Consider the following 16,257-nt stretch of genomic DNA (forward strand, 5'->3'; position numbering starts at 1 on the left):
TTTTCTGAAGCTCTTAACAAAACCTTCAAGTGTCATGCATCCTTGAGACAGCAAACTGTGAACTCATAATTCTTCATGGAGTTTTCCTCCCTTCCCTCCGTCTGATTCCCCACAGCAGAACTTTGTGAAGGACTGTCCTTAATGCACTGGGAAGTCTGAAGACCTCCTCACTTGCCTTAGATTTTGATGGTCCATACCCAGGAAAAGACAAGTGGCAAAGACCCTTGGCCAAGAAAACATACTGGGGAAGACCTAGGGAAGTCAGGCAAACACCAGATACTACAATGGTGAACATCTAGCATGAGGAAAGACAAGAAGATCCATTCTGTAGACAGACTATGCTTGGGAAAACTTTGTTATTCTGAAGACCTGTAAAATGGTATGGATAATATGATTTGAAGACATTCTTTTTATTATTTTTAATAATGTTAAGGTATTATGATAAAAGCCCTAGAGTAACCAAAGACTTGTCCATTAACTTCCTCTTTGCTGAGTACTATTTATATAGGCTACCAGCTCTAAACACACTTGTCGTGATTTAACCCCAGCCAGTAAATAAGCATGACAGCCTCTTGCTCAGTCCCCTCCTGGTGGGATGGGGAAGAGAATCAGAAGGGTAAAAGTGAGAAAACTCGTGGGTCGAGATAAAGACAATTTAATAAGTAAAGCAAAAGCCACCCACGCAAGCAAAGCAAAACAAAGAATTCATTCACTACTTCCCATTGGCAGGCAGGTGTTCAGCCATCTCCAGGAAAGCAGCGCTCCATCACCTGTAACAGTTACTTGGGAAGACAAATATCATCACTCCAAACATCCCCCCCCCCCCCCTTCCTTCTTCTTCTTCAGCTTTATAAGCTGAGCATGACACCATATGGTATGGAATATCCCTTTGGCCATTTGGGATCAGCTGTCCCAACTGTGTCCCCTCCCAGCTTCTTGTGCACCCCCAGCCTACTTGCTGGTGGGGTGGTGTGAGGAGCAGAAAAGGGCTTGACTCTGTGTAAGCACTGCTCAGCAATAATGAAAACACCCCTGTATTATCAACATTGTTTCCAGCACAAATCCACAACATAGCCCCATGCTAGCTACTGTGAAGAAAATTAACTCTATCCCAGCCAAAACCAGCACAACACTTCAGGATGTAGAAATAGCTGTGGACCAGAAGAGTAAATTGTCTAGCTGCAGCCATACCAGTAAATTATGTTTTGTATCAGTGTTAGAAAACTATCTCCTGTGACAGAACCAAACTGTACAAGTAAAAATACTGGTTTACCATTGTCTCCTTGACTATTGCCAACTAAACTGTGCTTGTCCAATATCATATCTATTCAGCTGGCTGACTGCAAAGCTTTGTTTACATGCATCTTTCATGTCTACTTGATTTTGGAAAGACTCAATGAGTATCAAGGGATGTCCTGAGAATACAAAGCTAAGCAAAAGGCTGATAAATTAATATGAGCTTTCCACAGAGTTACTAAGATCTCCCTGCTATCTTTGGACCATTTAGCAGATATCTGTGGATTTTGGTTTGAGTTAATAAAACCCAGGATGCTCTCCTTCCACAGCATACCAGGCCTTATGTTTTTCTTGCTCATACCACAAGGATTAAAGGTTTAATATTATGCTATTAATTTGATGGAATAGTAGTAGTGTTAAGCAGTTGAGCTGAGAGGAGAATTGTACTAAAAACATCAGTCCCTCACCAGACAGTGGGGACTGGTTAAAAATGCCCAACTTGTAGAAAGACCTGAAGATGGGTTGTGCACCTTTCGCAAGTTGGCTAATGTTTCTGGGAGATGTTGGCATGCAAGTTTGTAGAACAAGAAGAACATGATTACTGGTAATTAACCACTTTCACTTCATGAGTGATATGATTAATATAATTACGTAGAATGAGGCATGGCAATGTTCTCTTTTAAATCTTACTAAGTACAGAGCTCATGTTCTTTAATAAGGCAACTTTGGAAGTCCAACTGATTGTAATGCTGTGCTGATGCCTTGCTGTTCTAGCTGCTCTGTGTATAAAGACATATGGCTAGACCACATAGTGAGCCCAGTTAGACAAACGTAAATCCTGAGTGATTCCATTGATTTCATGACATAGTGATTTCAATGTTGTTATTTACTGTACTCCAGGTTTACATCAAATGACTGAAAAACCCTTCTTTTAAGGACTGAAGATAATATTTCAGCCAAAGTACAAACTATGCAAGCTTTTGATTTATTTATTTTGCCATATGGAATATTAAAACAAAAAATATAAAATGCTGTCATTGTTTTACCCAATAGATTCATGTTTAAAATTCATTTTGTAGTAAGACGTTAGGAACTGTGATTCCCTCTTTCACAGGCTCAGGTTTTACACCAGAATAATCCCAGTATTTCAAATGAAGTTACTCCAAATTTATTGTGTTGGAAAAGCAGTAAGAACTGGGTCTGGAAACTCAGTGTTTCAAGCCAAAGAAAGAAGAAATGCTTTGTGCCTTTCAGGGTACTTTTATATTGACAGATTATTTTTTTTCTCAAGGCTAAGTAGCGTATGTAGAGGCAATAAGAGCTTTTAAAATTTTGAGTGGAACTCATTTTAAGTCTTTCCACTACATAACTTTATGCAATTGGTGTGATAGTTTATACAGTCACAGGCTGTAGGTTCAAAAGGAATGAAAATCAAAAAAACTGTTAAAATAACTTTAAGCTTGAGACTGCATGCTTCCAAGCAACTAAATAAGCTGCAGTGCAGCTCTTATAAAACCTTCATGCTGTCTAACACCACCATGCTGAGGGATCAGCTCCCTTAGGGAACACTTGGGGGGAAAAAAAACACCAAACACCACCACCACCACCACCACCAACAAAAACCCACCAGGAAGAAGGAAAAGAGATTTCATTCTGATAAAAATAAAATAAAAAAATAAATAATGTTTGTTTCCTTAAAACATTTCTTAGCAAATCAGAGTGCTTCTGAGGAAAGGAGTCAGGTGCTCAAAACCGAAAATTGATACATTGTCAGGACTTGTTGCTTTCGGCTCCCCTGCTGAAACTTACAGTGCCTTGCTTTCTACCCATTTTTCTTGTAGCTGGGAAGTGTGTTAGGGCATTTTCCTTAGGCGTCAAGACAACTTAAAACTTGTACCCAAACTAAAGGTCTTCAGTGACTGGCAAGCTCACTTGCTTTAAGAATTGCTTCTTCACCCATTTAAGTAAAAACTATCTAAATTTTCCACAGCACTTTAAGCAGCAGGTCCTTGCTAACCTCAGTTATTTTTGCCTGAGATGAGTTAGGAGAATTCACGTGGGTGGTTCAGCAGGCAGAGGTAAGGAGAGCAAAAACCTGTGCCACACAGCTGGAGGGAGGTGAGGTCAGTAATTTGTTCAGCTGGCAGAAAGACAGTAGGAAAGGATGTATGAGCAGACCTGCAACACTCAGGGAGGACAACTGGGAAGCTGGATGTGAAGCACTTTGGAATTCAAAGTAACATTGATGGCAGCTGCTGATAGAAAAGCACTAGGGTACACTGGCACCAGTGTGGCAGCATCCACTTGGGTGCATCCTTTTTTGGGAATGGGCATTGATTTCTGCTGGGAAGGAGATTGAAGAGCCCTGCTCCAGTAGTCCTGAATGGCCATTCCTGTAATCTTATCCCATGTGATTCTCCAACAAAGTTTGCATGTGCCTTGTGAGACCATCTTTTCTTTTTGTGTTTTGGTTTCCAAGTTTTGGCCCTTCATTCTGAAGCTGCTGCTGGAAAGTTAATTGTGAACCACCTCTGCCTTCTCCACAGTTCTGCTGGGTGGTATGGTTTACTGAGGACTCTGCGGTGTGACCTATCAAACATCTACACTTTAAAATTTTTTTAGAAATACTGCCTTTTTTTTTTTTTTTTCACAATACATATCTGAGGACACATCAGAAGTGCTTATAATCCACCAGGTTTCATGATTTTACCTACTAGATATTGCAGGCAGAAGTATAAGAGTTACTTCTGCATGTTTCTTGTGGTGTGAGAGACAAAAAATTCTGATTCCAAGTGTTTACCAACAGCATGTTAATTGCAGGCTGTTGATGTAACTTGTAAGGTCTTGTTTAATCAGGGTTAGTTAATCCTAAATTAAATACAATCAAGAAAATATTAAATTGCTTAAGGTTTAGCTTCCCATCTCCTTCATTTACATAAAACTAGCAGAGTAATGTTTAGTCATTATGCAACATCTGATCTGAAGGAGGGGGAATTCAGCTGGTACTGTGCCTCTTAAAGTTTTACTGTCAGATTCAAGTTTATTAATGTTTAGCCTGCTTAGTGCACATTAATATGGAGTCATAAGATAACTCTGTCCTGTTAACAAATTAATCAAGCACTAAATATGCCTTAATGAAGGATCCACAGAGAATATATGTGAAAGCTTACCAGGGACATGAGGTTTGTATAATAATAGATACAGACCCTGAATAAATGAGGACCATGTTATAATTTTTTGCATACCTGTCTGCCTGGTACATCATGAGTGAGTAACACCCACAGGTGTGTGGGCAAGGAGCTGCAGATTGGCCAGTGCCCCCTGCATGCTTGGAAGAGTGGAGAATGAATGAGCAGAGTCATGGAACTGGTGGAGCCCAAGGCTCCAGTAAAAAGGCAGCAGAGCTTCCTGGGTTGGAAGACAAAATGAAAAAAAAAACCAAAAAAACACCCACGGAATGGTCTAGCAGAGATGACTTCTTTGTGTTGTAGGACAGAAAGTGAGATTAAAGTATGACTGAGTGTCACAGTTTGGTCGATTGTTACACTCCTGAAATGGTTAAAAGTCATTGGGGCAAATTCAAAGACAATATGGTCTAAAATAACAAAGGATCTTGAGTAGAAATTTAAAAAAAATCAAACATCTAGGGTATGTTTAAAAAGACAAGCTCTTCATATATGTTAATATTTTTACTCCAGAAAATAAATGTATCAGGAAAATGAAAGTAATTACTTCACTGTCTTTTGGCCATGCTAGCCTCAGACCTATTTATTTTGTATATCATCTAAGTTATTCTTTGAAAAGTCTTTCACACACCTCACCCTGGCATGACTGAGCATACTGACTCAGAAAGGGACACAAGATCAATGTCTGACTAATATTAACAAATTAAATAGAGGCACTTACCTTTTCCTGATATCTTGAGACCACTTCAAGTTTAATTTAAACTGGGATTAGCACAGTGAAAGAAACAGGGAGATAATATCTCAAAAGAAAGTATGTACGAACTCTTACTATACATTCATTCTTAACCCCATAGACTGTTATCAAAATGTCATGGACTTTTTTGTGCATGACACAACACGAATCATACAAGATATGAAACCAATTTCAACAAAACCAAAGTAAATCACAGTATTATTCAATGTACTGCCATAAATCAGGAATCTAAAGTAAATCTGAATTGTTTTAGTCAAATTATAAATTAATTTTTGTTTCTTTTTTATTAACTAATTTTTAAAGAGAAATTTGCTATCATTCGTTAACAGCAGAAATAGACTTGCAGTATTTCCTGTTAATTAATGTTTAAAAATAGTGAGAGACTTTGATGTACAAAAAAAAGCAGCTAAGGAGGATATGGATTAATAGCAGGAGCTCCTGGACCTATCTGTGAGTACATGAGTGTTAATGCATGCACATATATATGTTAATAGCATTTTCCATCTATCATAAATACAAGACCTATTGACTCAAAATTAAAGATAGAAAAAATTGAATTAAGGGGAGTCTTCTTTTTAAGTAGTGAAAGTGATTAACTTTGGGATAATGGCTGATTGCAGTAGTAATTTCCAAAAATCAAGCTCAGATGTCTTAGTTTTCATAGCAAAATTTAATTCAAATAATAATTAATTTGGAGTAGGGTTGTGGCTGGGTTTTCAGAAAAATCAGTGTGGATGACCACAGTGGTTTCTTCTGACCTTAGATTCTATGAGTAGCATTCACTGAATAATGAAAAGTCACAGGACTTCTTCAGCATTTTATCTGAATTTTAGGCAGACTTGCATTGCTTTCACACACACACACACACACACGCGCACGTGTGCACACACACTGTAATCATTTGCCAAACCATTACTGTGACATGGCACATAGAGAACTATGATTGAGTTTCATGGCAGCCAGCAACCGAAGATGCCTTTCACTCAGTAGCAGAGTGTGGTAACAAACAAGCAGTACTTACAAGAGGGGGTGTTATAACTTCCTATGCTATTAACTATAGCTCATTCATACGCAGACTATTGTCAAAAATCAATGATACGGGTGTCACATGGAAGCTGTATATTGATACTCATTTTCCTCTGGAATATGGCTATATTTTATATCCCTTTCATCTTAGGCAACCAGCTCCTTGGCTTGTGCGACTCAGTACAGTTTCAGCGAAACTGCAGAGTGATAGATATATATTTGTACATATATACACACAGAGGCACACATGCCCCTCCATATTTTTTTTTATCTGGGACTACATTTTGTACTATAAAACTTCCGTAAAGTAATGCTATACACAGTATAGCAGAATGTCTGAAGGGGTAATTTGTATTGTTAAGTGTTCCTGGTCATATTGTATTATACAGTCACTACTGTTTCTCTGAGCAGCATCTCCTGTGTTTTTAATAGTTTTTTTCAAGGCTGACTGTTCCCTGAGAGGAGAATTTTGCACCCAATTGCCTTTTTAAGAATAAGAGTTGACTACAAAAGGTTTGGTAAAATATCAGTGTGCTCTTCATAAACTTTCCATCATTCACCTTTTTCCTTTTTTACTGCCTTTTCACTCCTTGCTTGTCTTTTAACAATTCACAGCTCTTTGTTTTTCTCTTGATAACTGGGGTTTACTAGCCAACACCCAATCCACTTAACAGATGGCTGGCAGGCAGAAACCAGATGTGTAGTGAATCCTTGTCCAACATTATGACTTTGGCTCAGTTGCATCCATGGCTTTTCTAGGCAAGGGTCCCAGATTTCAAGAACCCTGCCTTTATCCTCTCTTGGCTTCAAGTGTGTTGTACCAGAGGGGCTGACACAGAAAACAGGCTAACGGTGACTGATAAAGCATATGCAGAAAGACTTCAAATTGAGAAAAGGGCAGTCTCTGACATGCTCATCTCAAGGGGAGTCAGGATTCTCTTTAAACACCCTTAGTCATGTTAGATCCAAAGTTCCAGAAGCAATAACAACATGCAGGAGTGTCCAAGCTGGTGAACTGGGTGGCCCTCACCAAACTTTTGCTGGAACATGCCCATGACCTTGAATGCATGCTATATAGGTTATAATAAATGATGTCCAGTTAGTATCAGAAAGTTTTTTGTTTCTCAAAGTTGATATGGAAAAAGGCCTCCCAATGGTTCCCTGCTCTGTCTGATGACTGTAAATGAACAGGAAAATGGACACAGCTGTCAGCATCTAAAAGCAAGTTCATGTAATACAGAGCAGTTTGCACACCCTGCTTGTGGACCAGGGAATTTTTTTTTTTTTTTTTGCAAATGCTCCCAGCTAGTTTAAGTGCCTTCTGCAGCTGATATACATGATTAGAAACTATTGCCTGGTGAAAACTAAGTGCAAATAGATTAAATGAAGTTGCCCTGGAGTGCTTGTTATGATGAGACAACGATCCTGAAAGACTTGAGACTGAATTTTTTTTTAAATGTAAAATTTAATTTTTGTATTTACCATCACAGCTGTCATGACCATATAAATAATTTATTATAAATAATTTATTATATATTTGCAGACATCTATAAGAAAACTTAGATGATTGGTTAGAAACTATATTTGTGGGAACTGCCTAGTTCTACATCAATATACAATTTTCCTGGCCTTTGTTACAAAGTGTCCTCCAGAAAATGTGATTTAATTAATCTCTATTCATGTCTAAATGCATCATAGTTCTCATATCACTGTGAATCATGATCCTGTCTGTTTCCTTTGGTCATAACTGAATAATGAAGTCTCTGACACCTCAAGGATGTAAACCTTGGAAGTCTGGGGCTGAATTTGGCAAAGGAAAATCTGAAACCTGGCAAATACTATACTGGTCATTGCAAGCCAGTGATCACCTAATATCATAAAGGACAACAGCAAACTGTTGCACTAAATCAAATGCAAAAGGAAGCAGAAAGAAAAAGTAATTTCTTTCATGGAATAAATCAGAGCAGCTTCGTTCTCTTCATTAAAGCAATATCACTATAAAGGAAGTAGATCCAGCCTGGTGAATGGAAAAACCTCTAATGTGTTCCTGGCTTCTGACCAGCCCTTGCCCTGGCTGGTAAGTCACTGACTCGCAGGCAGATCTGTCATGCTTACCTAGCGGAGTGAGAAGCGCCCTAATAAAACAAGTTGAAACTGGTGGATTTCATAAACTGGTTCATCAATGCACAGATGGTTTGCTACAATAAAATATCTACTTTACATCTGCTGTAATGATCTGAAGATATTTTCTCTTCTCTTCTGTGACTGGAGGAGCTGGTCATGGTGTGCTGTACTTTTCTCTTCTGCCCTGTCTTCCATTTCAACATATCCTAATAACATCCTGCTGCTTGATTTTATCACCATTCATAACAGTTTCTTGCCCCCTCCCACACACAGGACACTCACCACTAACTTCCAAATGGTATCCTGTTAAGTACATTATGCGATATGACACATCCCCTTTAGCTATACAGGACTTAAGTGGAGATCAGAGTGGCTGACAGGTTAGGACCCAAGTAGCCCACAGTCTGGGAGAGTTTAATGGATGTACAAGAGGGAACTACGCATTTTTGCAGTTTTCAGGATTCAAAACCTGCTCATCAGCAGTTAAATCTTTTTGACAGAGCAGAACATGGTGCCTTCCTATGAATCTTAATGGATTGCATTTGCTCCACTGCAGTGTTTATAGCGAGCATGATTTTATACATGATTTGTTAATTAAGCAAATTACTGTTAACAGCTTTCTCAAAACCCCATTACCTTTATATCAATTGACTTTTTACAAATTAACATTATTAATTTAAAAAGCATGAAAAATGAGAAACAAGGCTAAGAATATAAGGATGAAACTTGAGGTCACTTTCTGGATGTGGAAAGAGTTTCTTATATGCAATTTTCATTAACTGTACACAACAAAAAGAAAAAATACTGAGAGAGAGAAAAATACAGTCAACTGTGTCAACTTGCAGTCAGCTTTCAGTTGGCTTTAAAATCACCCCAGAAAAATTGATAAAAAGCCAAAGCTGACTGAGGGCTAAGATTCCAAAAAGTAAAAAAAAACAAAGCCCACCAAAAAATGCCAAAATGACCACCACCACCACCAAAAAGAAAAAAAAAAATCAATACACAAAAGATGATTATGAATTCTATTGAGAAATTCAAAAGTGGACTGGATGAAACCCAGACCAGCCCGATCTGGCTTTGAATTTGGCCCTGCTTGAGCAGGGTAGGTGGACCAGATGATTTCCATAGGTCCCTTCCAGCCCTATTCTAGGAATCTAAGCATCTGTATTCTCAGTGGTGAGGGTTAACCTTCAGAACACACATGTAAAGGGAATAGGGCTCTCTTCCATTGCTTCAGTTTGGTAAGGGAGGATTCATTCCTTAGGCACAAGTCAGCAAGCTGGAAAAGGGGAGCTAGCCAAGCTTCTGTGCTTTCAGCTGGAGGAAATAAAGGAAAGAATGGGGAGGTTTTACCTGATAACATTACATTTATAGACCAGCAGCTAGAGACCTCTCTGTGTCAGCTGCTGTACACATTTATAATGTGAGAAGATGTCTGCCTTGAAGAGTCTACAATTTAAGAAGATGAACCAGAAAGGAAGGTAACAATGTCTGTAAAGTGAATTAACTTCAGGTTAACAAGGAAGTCAAAAGAACTGCGTTTAGTTGTCAGAATCCATGTCCATCACTTGAAACATGAGACCATCTTTCCACTTCAAGTTTCATCAATCAAGTGTATAAGTAATACTAGAGAAAACACAGTTCCTCTGTACTTTTTCAGTATATTTCCTTTTTCCATTTGACCTTGTGTTCATTCAGTTTTCCACATCCTGTTGTATGATTATCCAGACAACGCCCTGTTGTTAGTGTGGGTATCTCAGGCAGTCATAGAGGAGGGAAAAAAATGTATCTAATAGAAAATATGTGCTTGTCAAAAATTGGCTTGGGGACTCTGGAACCAGCACAGATCCTGAAACTGCTTTTAACTTTGATTTTTCACTGACAATGTTTCTCTATGCATATGTAGAAAGAACTGTAAAATTTCGGTCTGCTCTGTGTGTTTATTTTAATTTTATTTTTACAGTGTATTGGAGACCAGTTATGGTAGTAAAATTCAGTACTGCAGGTCTGTATATATTTGCTGATCCACTTTTCCTTATGATAGAAATGTCTGACAGCTGAAGCTTTTCTATGTCTTTCAAAAGTCAAACAGTTAATGTCTTTGATGGGATATTGTACATATTCTGAACACCTACAGAACTTTTTGCTTCCAGATTCCAGAGGCAAGTATTGACCTTTTAACAGCATGTCAGTCCCATGTATCCCTTTGGACTTTGGGGATATCCCCAGATTATTGTTAGCAAAGAATGTAATGTCATGCAGCTAACAAGTAGCCTAGTCCTCTTTGGGTCAACTAAAATAATGACTATAGAGTATTAAACAAATGAATAAATGAAATACAGGTATTCCTGACTTTGCCATTCTCAGCTGCAGATGGCTTTAATTCCCCTTCCTATTTCTAGATGCCTTATGGCAGTATTCATGATTATGTCCTTTTCTGAATTATAAAACAATATTATCAGATGGAGTAAAGCCACTCAGTCACATTTGTGCTCCTATTCCTATTTTTACCATTGTCTTCCCTTCTGTCAGAAGAGCATGAGCAGTTTGCACTCATAATTCCTGCAAAGGTCCTGAAACCTCTAGTCTTGCAAAGTAGAAGTCTCATTTCCCCAGTAAGAATTTTTATGTGATTCATCTCATGAGTGTGTGGTCAAGATTTTGTCCTTTATCTTGGAGTATATATTCTCCTGGGTAATGACTATGGATTGTGCCCACAATGAGGTCCCAAGTTTCAGTACTAATCAAAATAGCATGGTAGCACTTAGAAGCAACTCTGGGAGCAGTATCTCATTAATTTTTGTGGTTGGTTGCATCTCCTCAAATCAGTGAAAATTCAGTTCTTACCAAATGAGCTGAGGCAGGGGCTGTTATTGTTATGTGTTTATAAATTCTTGACACACAAACTATGGTTTGCAATGAAAAGATCATTCATATCAATACTCATATGGCTACATGAAGAAAAAGTTTAATCATATACAAGGAAAGACTATTTTAACAGCTGACAGTGTGATCTGAGATATATTGTCATTGTCATATTGTAATGCAGACAAGTGAAAATGACCGCTAAGTATCTCAAGTACTTCTTTCTTTTTTAAAAAGCTAGCAGTCTGACAGAGCAATGTGAATTGGGTAAAATAGAAGGTATCTTGCCTTTGAATAACTACAGAAGTGGAAGACCTGAGGTTGGATATTAATTTTATTTTATTTTTTCATTGTTTAATTTAGAAGGCTTCAGCATACATTCAAACACCCATTCAAACCTCCATCCTGCCACATAATATCTGAATGAAGCTCCTACTGGGAAGTATCAGCGCTATGGCAGCTGCTACTGAGATGCTACTCACAGTTACAGTGCTAGTAAAACAGAGCTGTATAAACGCAGTAAATTTTCATTTAAGTGTCTGTGGGTCAAATCCTGTGAAGGAGAGCACAAGCAAAATAATCAGGCTGGTATCTAAGGTGAAACCAAAGGAAGAGACTGAGTGCAGCATTCAGCTCCCCTGTGGTACATTGAGCAGATCCCTGCTTGCAATGCAACTAGAAGGGCTTTAAATTTCCTGTGAAGTAATTCTTTAAAAACAAAGCAATGCATGGTAAGGAGCAGTTGTTTTGTAAACACTGGTACAATCTTATTCAAACAGAAATATAAAATAGAAGAAAAACAGACATAATACAGACCAAACAAAACCTTTAATTGTTCTGATTGCTGTCATTAAAAATGCTAGTCAATTTGTTGACTCTTGTGGTGTAGGTCTAACTATAATTTTCTGATGGAAACTTGTTCTTTTCAAAAAACGCCTTTGACTGGTCCCCATTGCCATTTTTGTCTGACAGCATGGATGAAATACACCATTTCTCTTCCTCCTTATTGTTCCCCCACCAGAGGAGGGTGTCTGTGTCTGCTTAGCATGAATCCCTCTGTAACCTCAAGAAGCGGAGAGAATTAGCTCATACTAGGCATTGTGCCACTGCAAGGCAACTGAGTCTCACCATCTAACCTAGCTCATTTAAAGCAACCTGAAGCATATTTACACAACACTGCAGGCTGCAGTATAGGCATATCCTGAGTAAAGTACCAGGAAAGATTTAGAGAGTTTCTTCATATCTTGTGTCTTAGGAGTTATAAAATGAAAAGAAAAAGGGGCAATCCAGGGAGAAGATGTGTTTCTGGGAATTACAGCCAGCAGTTTGTCAGTGAAGCTTTATTTTGTTATTCATGTCACTTCGTTTCAAATAGTAAATCATGCTCCAAGGCAATGGGCCTTTAAAGGACTTGGCCATGGTGCTTGATTCTTTTCCCTATGTTGATGAAACAGCCCCTCCAGTTTAAATACTATATCCTGATCATGCAAATCCAGGCAGATCGAAGGGATAGCAGAACTGAAATACATACTGGTGCTTCCAGACAGGTTTTGATGGCACTAGCTGTAGGGAAAAGATCTTCTTTCAGAAAAGCCATCATTGCATGTGACCACAGCAGAGTGACCCCAGATTTCCAGTGGTGTAGCTAAAAGCAGTTTGTCCCACTAAGGGTATCTTTTTTTTTTTTTTTTTTTCTTTTTTGTCAATTACCCAGTTGATTTTACAGGGAGCATGGTTCATGACTGTTTATAGAACAGCACAAAGAATCCTACTAGGTGCTTGTGTCCATTTCTAGGTACCTAAACGCTTTTTAAAATATGTCCTTCCCAGTCTTGCTTGGGAGTTTTAAGAGCTTGTTTCCCTTTATTCCCATTCCTCTCCCTCCTAAAAGCCCCAAGGAATTAAGGCAGGAAGTCCTTCTTGACAAGTTATTGTTGCTTTTGTTGTAAATGAAGGCCACAGAACTGGCCCAGGAGCTCCACAGGGCTTCAGGGAGCAGTGTCTGGAGAACTAGAGGAAGGGGGACTTCTGTGGGCCCCAGCAAAAAAGTTGGTTCCAAGATTATGTTTTGGTCTTCAGTCTCACATAAAGGAAAACGCATAGATCTTAATGACGTGGCAGAGCCCAGAGTCTGGATTCTGATGTTTTTTCTGAGAGTAGCTTCCAGGGAAAAAAAGAGATAAAGCACAAAACACACTTGTGCACTACAAATTATTACAAGGTAAGGGGAAATGAAACCAAAATGAACTTTTGTTCCAATTACTAGCTTTTAAGTCAGTATTTCTGTTTTGGCTCTCTTTGTTGCTGATCAACAGGCAGAGTCATGGAAATAATGCAGGACTGTAATGCCAGGTCTTTGGGACTCTGATTTGCACAGCTGGGCAAAGTTATCAACAAGCCTTAACACAGATCATACTCTTAACACCAAATCGAATGCCAGGGTGGCCCTCAAAGGCTGAGTAGAGGAGCAGATGAGAGAGAAGCATGTTGTGCAGCTGATCTTAACAAATTGGGAATACGATACAGTTAGTAGACAATTGGCCTTTGACAGGTGAGTAAAGAGGTACAACTGCTTAAAAGCCAAAATGGTTTAGGAACTCTTCAGAAACAGCCTTCCAAATAGAGAACGTCGATAGCTATATTGAGCTAAATAGGTGAATACAACAGTGTCAGTTGCTCTACTTTTTGTAGTGTTTTGACTATTAGTGGTGGATAAGCAGTAAGAAGATTTGGGTTCATGTTAGGGGTTATGAAAGATTTCCTATATCACCATGGAAAGCCACTTAGGACACATTTTTAAGATTCTGATTTTTTTAGGTGCCTCCATTGTGGAAGCTGAATCCAATAAACTGAATCTAGAAACAAGAGACCAAAATTATCTAACTATTTTGAAGGCCTTGACCTTAATGTCCCTGTGCTATAGTTTTTCCAAATATGATATTTCTGTGTTTCTGAGAGCTGGTCTGCAAATAATATAACTGTTATTCAGAAGGAAGTCAGGCCATAGATGAAATTATAAATCTGTGTTTGGAAACACCAATACTGGAGTACCTCTCATTGTTTTGCTTTTGCTGTAATATTTTTGGTGTTGCTAATAATGTATTTCTGTCTGCTGAGTTCTAAAATTATTTCACCAACATCCTGTGCTATCTATTAGGGTAAAACTTTCAGCCACACTGATGAAAAAATGTTCATCTAAAACTGCATCTGAGCCAACTATGGGAGACAGGCAGCAGGAATGTTTTATTCTGAGATTTTGCCAGGGCTATAAGGTAGGAAGCATGGTCAACAATTGTCCCCTTTTTCTTTTACCCCTGAATCCTTTCCTGACCTTTCTTATACATACAGAACTTTATGATTCAGATTCCTTTATCTGACTTTAGACACAGATTTTAAATGAGGTGGTATTTTAAATGAGATAAATCACAGTCTAGGGGTACCCATCTCTCATCTTGGCTATACAGCTTGCTTCAGGCATCTAGGTTTCACACTTAGTTGCCTCACTTAAGTGTTTAAAGCTAGGTGACGCCGATTCTACCTGAACAGGCTAATGTCAGGAGATTTTCATTAGGGTAAATATACTGAAGTTCTGTATTGAACTTCCTAAAAAGGGGGGGATATGATGGACATCATATGTCATGAATTCTTTTCCTTTCCATGCAGGGAGGGTAGGGGCAGGGGGGAAGGTCTGAACATTGCTATTTAATCCATATAATTATTTTTATGTGGAATTAGGAAATGAATGACAGGCTGATCCAAAATACTTTGGTGTTTAGAAGCAGTAATACTGGGAACAATTTACATCATGTCAAATGCAAACACCTTATGAATATTCCATTTTGTGGCTTCTTCTGCCTTACTATTTTCAGTGATTCTGCCTTCTGACAAAGAAATATTTGTTCTACTCAGCATTTCAAAGAGAGTCAGGAAAGAAGAAGAAATACTGTAACTGACTTTTATTGTCATTGTCAGTGAAAAAAACAGGTATCATTATAAAGACATCAAACATTTTCGGGCAAAAAAATCCCAACAGCTGTCTGCTGTCAGTGATATGTCAGGAACACTGTCTTACCTCAGAGCATGCCTTGGCTGGCTGCAGGAAAGTTAATATTTGAAAATACTTCAGTTTTGCAATACCCCAATATATGAAGTTTGGCAGGATACTTAGGAAGCAAAACCAATGTAGTGCTTTTTTTTTTTTTTTTTTTTTGACTGATGAAAGCACATTATAAATTATTGTGATGCAGGACCTCAGAAAACATACCCTGTCAGACCTGCGCTGGCTCCATGCTGACCTAGAGTAGATGTTTCTATAAAGGGCTTTTGAAACAGAATATACTTGCATGGTCATTTCATATATACAGTGAATATTTTTTTTAAATTCAGTAATACCCTGCTGATGAGACCAGAAAGGCAAAGATCTTAAGATAAGGAATGCTAGGTGATCATAGATATCATCTAGTAGCAAATCTGTAACAATATGATTCTCCAATACAAGCAAAATTAAACTTGTTATTTTTTAAAAGTTTCCCATTGATGGATGCAGGAACCATTTTTTCCTTATTAATAATTTAATTCACTTGATCTACAGGATGCTTCCTCCCCCCATTCCTCTTCAGTGGCCCCAATGTTAGTGCATAATCATCTCCAGGGGAAATAGAGATGAAAAAAGGAAATGAACAATAATACCATTTCAGAAATAGCAATGAGGTACTAGCTGTAAACCACCACAGATGATTACATCTTTGCACTCTGGGATGGAATTTACTTGCATTGATATTTCCTGATCTGAAAATGAATACATTTTTAGCTTCTCTTGTTTTTACACCTCTTTGTGGTCCAATTTCATATATAGTCAAGATGTTAATGTAATATTTCAGTCTCTGATCCTAGATAATTTTCTTATCTATTTTTAAGGGGGTTAGTGTAGAGTATGCAATGTCTTATGGCTATGAAATTTTAACTGCGTATTGAGTTGTTAGCAAGAGCTCAGCCAGTAGGCCGAGATGAATGATTGATCCCCTCTGTTCAGTGCTTGTGAGACCACATCTGGAGTGCTATGTCCAG

Source organism: Pelecanus crispus, chromosome 5 (genome assembly GCF_030463565.1).
Source record: "Pelecanus crispus isolate bPelCri1 chromosome 5, bPelCri1.pri, whole genome shotgun sequence".
In the NCBI taxonomy this organism is placed as follows: domain Eukaryota; kingdom Metazoa; phylum Chordata; class Aves; order Pelecaniformes; family Pelecanidae; genus Pelecanus; species Pelecanus crispus.